General features: G+C 41.0%; 1 long non-coding RNA gene across 1 annotated transcript in view; it reads left to right on the top strand.

The window, feature by feature from the left end:
• The first annotated feature begins 500 nt into the window (after positions 1-500).
• LOC138566502 (uncharacterized) overlaps positions 501-6,608 on the top strand; it is a 182,837-nt gene continuing 176,729 nt past the window's right edge. The window contains exon 1 of the long non-coding RNA XR_011301945.1: positions 501-690. This is a non-coding gene — a long non-coding RNA (uncharacterized lncRNA). The remainder of the gene's footprint in view (positions 691-6,608) is intronic.

The raw sequence follows: 6,608 nt of genomic DNA, 5'->3' as shown, positions 1-6,608 counted from the left end.
GCAGTAATGTTTTTCAGAATAGAACACTTTTTTAAACAAAATGGCAAAGGTTAGACTACTTCATAAATAACCTCTGTTTAATGTTACAGTGAAAGGTCTCATTAAGACAGCTGTCCAGCTGTAATTGCAGGCTCAGTTTGTAACTGGTATTATCTGTACCTGCAGCTCATTACAACAATGTAAAAGTCAACATGTAAGTTGAGAGATTTGCCAGCAAAACCTACATTGGTGCATTTTCTAAATCTGTATTCTCCATTTAGAGCTACAGTCCACTCAAATTTGAACAAAGAAAAACAGTGGGTTTCCTGCAGTACGTTATTGGATCGCCGTGTGTAGCAGTTCATAATATAATGTTATAGCCTTTAAGTGTTGCAAGAAAATATGCTATTAGGCATTCTAAAAGAAAGGCTTTACAAGAAATATCAGTACTGTCACTGTTTTCCTGAAAGACAAGGAGTGAAACTGACATAACTTTCTTTCAAAAGCACATCCCTCAATTTTAACGGACTTCTTTTGCTTACCCTTGGGATCCTACGAATTTACCCACGTCTTGCATTCTTTGGTTGTCAGGATTAATCAGGTGTGTTGCAGCTGGTGGTCCCTCTCCATTTTACCGGCAACTGAGAAGAACTGTTCATGTGACCTCCCCGGGTCCTGTGTGGTTAGCAGTGTCCCGCTACTCCTGCTTAGGTAAGACTTGTAGTTGCTATACTTCCAGCTACTGCTTACACAGATTACTGTGCTTGTTTGTGCTAATCCCTGTTTCCTTTTCAGCGGCTCTGGGGTATCAGCGTTGCGAGGTTCCGGCAATCCAACATCCACACCTGTGCTTCAAGGACCGCACAGAGAGTATATTGAATTATCCCTGTGGGGTACTGGGGGACGGAGGCCCCTATACTCTTCACGACTATCAAGTCTCGACAGTAATTCACCGAGCCTTCAGTGAAAACATACTAGATGCATTGGCTGTACACAAACACAAACAAACTTTGAATAACAGTAATGTAAGTTCGATAAGCCTTACCTCAAATGCGATGTTTGAAGTTTTTGAAAACTTGATAACCACAGTAGTGGAACGATGTGTAAGAAGAATAGAAAATAAATTAGATGTACAATCCTTACTAATACATGAAAGCATAATTTGCCATAGGAAAACTCTAAAAGATCAAAGCACAACTATAGAAGGTATTGAAAGTACTGTGTGTTCTGCTCAGGAAGCTACTGATGAAGGTGCTGGTTGTGTACATGGTTGCAAAATGATAGGCAGTAATACCAACATAGAGCAAAAATCTATCTCCACACTAAATTCTGCAACAGAAATGTGTGAATGTGAACATGGTAAGCACTGACCATACACCAACTAGACAAAAGAATGGAATACTATAAGCAAAAAGTAAGAGTCAAAAGAAGAGAAAGAAAATATCACAGGCTCTTATGTATGGTCAATCAACTAAAAGGCGCACCAAGAACACCTGTGTGATAGAGGATTCAATAATTCCAGACAACTAGAAATAGGCAAAACAATTCAGTCTACTAGCATACTCGTACCAAATAAAGCTGAAAAAGTGACAATAAATAAAAAATCTAAAGAAACGCCGCCTGAGATCACTGATCAGCAGTTGAGTACATGTAATGTGATATCCACACCCACAGAAGCCTTCACAAGCGTAAAACATACGTCTTGTACACGATATCCGTAGTTACATGGTTGACGACACTGCAAACACTAATATAGTGGGTTAATGGGCAGTATACCTGGTGATACTAACTTGCGTAAGACACAGAAGTAAGGGAAAAAACAAGCAGCTAGAGGGATGAAAGACTGTGTGTTGAATGATGTCCAGTGCCTGTTAGTGGGTGTTACTGAGCTGATGAACAAACCAGTAAATGGAAAGATAAATCAAGAGACTGCCTCCACACAAACCTGTGCCCCCTGTCAAGTTGCTGCTCTTGTGCAACCTGCCACTAACATTAGCAGGCAGGATGAACAATCGATTGATGAGCGTACGAAGTGTGCAACTGGAAGTCGAGCACTCCAATTGCGATATATATTCACAGATGTCTTACATCCACCATTGAATCGCTCCTCTGCTCTGCAAATACTACATAGCATGGTTCCATTACGGGGGTATAACAACCGAGGACATACAAATTGTAGCCCAGTAGGAACATAGTACTATAGTTTTCTCTAATGTACGGTTTACTCTAGACACCACCCTCGACTATATTGCCCAGTATGGAAGTGATCTTTATAGACTGGGCTATAGTTGTATGATTGATCCCATCTTGCCGACTAAAAGTAGACCTTTAGTGAGGCACTCCAGGACAACACGGGATAGCCCCACTAAAGATAGTCTAATTGTGTGCCCTGATACTAGGAACTGTAATGATGAGAGGGGTGAGTCAAATCGAGTAAAAATGCAAGTAATGCGATTTATAGTGGGAATGATGATGGCTGCTGGCAATGGTTATCGAAAGCCTTCAAAGCACACGTTACGAATCCATCTTGCTGACGACACATGCTAATGTCTTGGAACATTGGGGGTTTTAACCACTTGACCGCAGATAATGGGCTCCTATCATACATAGACCTATATGATGTGCCCCCCCCTCCAGGAAATCTGGATGACAGAAACCTGGGAACGCAGATACTAGCCGTGAAGTGGCCAATTGGACGCCCAAAGGGTGGGCTCTTGATATGGACCCGACATCCGTAGCGTATAACAGAAACTCTGACTGCGACGCCAGCCATCCAAGCAGGTAAAATAAACCATGACACCTTAGGTAGTAAAGGTATGGTTGTTATACATATCTACAATCCACGTAACCCTGTTTTGTACATGCAAAGCATTGCAATAGTAGAAAACACTACTGACGCTCTCGATTGCAACATACCGATCTGGATAGTAGCGGATTTTAATGCCAAAATAAGTTCCCACGTGATAGACAATTTTGCTCTCTATGAGTCTGCCCCAGCCATCTCCTTACAACAAAACAGGCACGGTAAGCTTGGGGTGAGATGTTATATCGGCATCATTTCAGTATGATGAATGGCTACTGCTCTGGTGATGCTGACAGAGCATACACCAAGTAGGTGGATTGTGTGTGTGGACAAATATGTGTTTGTAAATCAGGCTGCTCTTGAACTAGTGGCTGACATGGCTATCTTAATTCGAGAGGAGAGCGACCACCTCCCATTATGTGTGATGTGCACTCCAGAAAAAGTAGGTGTGACCATGATATGAATGGCAATATCTATGTAAATGCTGTAGTCCACTGTATTCGGTGAAATCCCACTAATCTACCCAATGCGAAAGCCTTGGCAGAAAGTGAAGTTGGCGCATACGGTGCACGTTACCTGAACTGTACTATGAATGATGGTCCTTCATCTATCAATGCATTTTCACATTTTCAGCACTTACCCGAAGTATAAAAGAAACCATCCATAAGAAACGGACCCATAAGAGTGTATCTGAGCGTTGGAATTTGGCTGCTAATAACCACAACAAATATGACCATATAGTACAAGTAGAAAAAAGAGGCCTACGGAAAAAGATTTCAGACATAATATCAGCCAAAAATAGTGTTCGAGCTGATATAGAAATCACAAAACAGATAAAAGCCCTGAAAATAGGCTACCTAAATTGGATACGGGTCCATCAGACACAGCGTGAAACTGAGCGCTGGCCACAGATTGCGTTTTACAATCGATCTGGCAATAAGTGAGGTTGCGGGTGGGAATAAGAAAGATCTACCAATAATTAGTGTGCCTACAGAAACCTGGCATACCCATACTGCAAACACATTGGGGGCTCTTGAACCCGCTGATCCAGATGGAAATACTGTATGCGGTACGGGGTCCTGTAAAGCTTCAATTGCTGATGTTGTACTGATAATCAAGGTAATCAATACCTCTAGGGCAGCTGGCCCAGATGGGACATGTAACGCATTGATCAAATCCTCACCTGTGATTTACGCCGATGCATTGCACATCCTCTTTGAAAATATAGGAAAATACAGCAAACTACCCATAACTTGGACAGAGAGTATCATTTTACTAGTCTACAAAAAAGGTGCTGGAAAGATCCGGGCAATTATCGCATGCTAGCCATGCTTGATATGCCAGCCAAAATCTTTGCAAGGGTACTGCTTGATGAACTGAATGAGTGGATTACAACTAATAACATCTTTCTGCCAAATAAAACTGGTTTCAGGAAAAAGACTGCCACTATACATAAACACTGTTCTCAGCAGTAGAGTATGCATGGCAAAGGCGTCATCTACCTGTATATGCTGCATACACTGATTTCAGTGCAGCATTTGATACAGTAATGCAGAACCTTTTATGGAGAAAATTGGCAGATTGGAATATCCCTGCTGGGCTTTTAAGTGTGATCATGCTCCTTTATCAGTACACAAGTATTAGAATACGTCTAGAGATGGTCAGGGTAGCCTGTTCAACTCTTTGAACACTCATAGGGGTGTTAAACAGGGATGTATTCTGGCTGCAACACTTTTCAATCTCTACCTAGACGATCTTTGCCAAGCATTTTGCATTCCGGAAGCCTGTCCGGTAAAGATTGGAGCTTTAATGGTAGGTTGGTTGAGATACGCCGACGACTTACTTCTATTAGATTACACACCAAGGGGGCTCCAGTGTATGGTTGATGAATTAGGAAGTTATAATGGTATTTCGCAAATCTAAGCGTGTTGACGCTAAATGTATATGGAAGCTCAACCACGTACCTATTAAAATGGTAAGCTGCTACATATACCTAGGTGTGCTTATAGATGATAAACTTACTTGGAACCACCAGTGGGAAACAAACATGCTTAATTGCATGAGGATAGCATATGCTATAAACACATTTATTGGCAGACAAGGTGGCTGGTCCATTCAAACAATATTGATGTTGTATGTCTCCAAAATTATCCCCTATGTGCTTTATGGAGTGGAAGCATGGGGTGAGAACTTCTTATTACGTCTGGGGAACCTGGAAGCAAAGATCCTAAGGTTGCTGTTTAGAATGCTGCAACACCTACCTATTGAATTTGGAATTCTGCGTTTGGAATTTGGGCAAAAAAGTATCTTTCGGGGACTATAACTGCAGGATGGCTATGTGCTACGTGAAATTAGTAAGTCTTAAAAATACAATTACAGTTGATGTCTTTAATGCATTCTTGAGGTTAGACAACTTTGAACAATTTGGCACTTTGGGTAGATTGATGGCCAAGTATAAGACCAATCAGGGTTTGTACAACCTGAAAAGGGAGATCGGTTATTGGCAACCAAAACTTGGCTGAAACATAGACTAAATGTATATAGTAGAGAAACAGATATTATTTGGCTAGCAACCAATGTTTACAGTGGGACCTTTGTTCAATATTGGATGGCCTGTAGTCAGATACCAGGCTACATGGTAGCCTACCCAAATAGTTTTATAGCACATCAATATTTGTTATTCAAATTCAATGTTACCAGTCTGCTTGAGGTTCGGGGTCCCAAAATTGGTTTGCACAGAGAAGACTGCATGTGCCGTTTATGTGGTTGCCCTGAGTCTATACAGCATATTCTATTTCACTGTGAGAGTTTAAATAGAATACGGAGCGACTATTGTAAATCATTTGATAATATAATGAATTGTGATGACAAGATAAGCAAATGGGACATGCTAATGGACGGAAATAATATCGATTTTACATACCATATAGTTAAGTTTTATATGTAATGTGCAGACATTTTAGATGAACTATCACAAGGACTGTTTTCATTTATGATTGTTTTATTACGAATTGAGATGAATTGACGTGGTTTTATGGATTTAATATATGTTGTTATGACTGTAAATACAAAGCATGTTAGGCTATAAGTACATTATAATAAAATACATTTTGATAGTAAACTGCTACTTTGACTTATAGCTATGATGGGAGTAGTCTCTACCATCAAATAATAAAGAAAACACAGTCCTAGTCAGTCTATGTCAAAACAAAATGGCCTATACTAACAAGACCTAATGCCTGCCCTATCTCTTGTACAAAAAGTATGTAAAGGGGAATGTGGAGGCAAAGAAAGCATAATGGATCAAGGTGACTGAGTCAGCTCACCTCGCCAAGTTGGACAGCACGGAGTAAGGCGGCCCCCATAAACAATATGAAAAACTCTGCCTAAGGTTATCAAAAAAGGCAGTTCAAAACATGGGTGGAGGCCTGCTTGGCCTTGCATGTAAAAGTCACTTATTCCAGCTTTCCAAAAGTTCTTTCACAGTTCAACAAAGGTTCACGCAGGTCTCCCTCTGTCGGGCTCAGACCTTTCAACCAAAAAGTACCTGATTTAACATAGATCTCCCTTAGCCGGGCTCGGACCTTGCAATAACAGCACTTTCAGGGGTTTCCTTCCCCAAGCTTTATTAACATTCTTTAGGGGTTCCCTTCACCTAACTTATTTCATATTTCCGGTCTCCCTCAGTCGGGCTCGGACCGTTCACTGAATTCGAAGACTTTCGAATGTGCTATGCTTTTACCATAGACCTCCGCGGGAGCACTTCAACTTTCACTTCAGCTCTCCCTTAATGTTATTTGCCCCAATGTCTCTTGGTATTGGTAGT

Source organism: Ambystoma mexicanum, chromosome 2p (assembly GCF_040938575.1).
Source record: "Ambystoma mexicanum isolate Mex_15411 chromosome 2p, UKY_AmexF1_1, whole genome shotgun sequence".
NCBI lineage: Eukaryota > Metazoa > Chordata > Amphibia > Caudata > Ambystomatidae > Ambystoma > Ambystoma mexicanum.
Note: the sequence above shows the minus strand (reverse complement) of the source record. Positions and strands in the feature narration are given on the sequence as shown.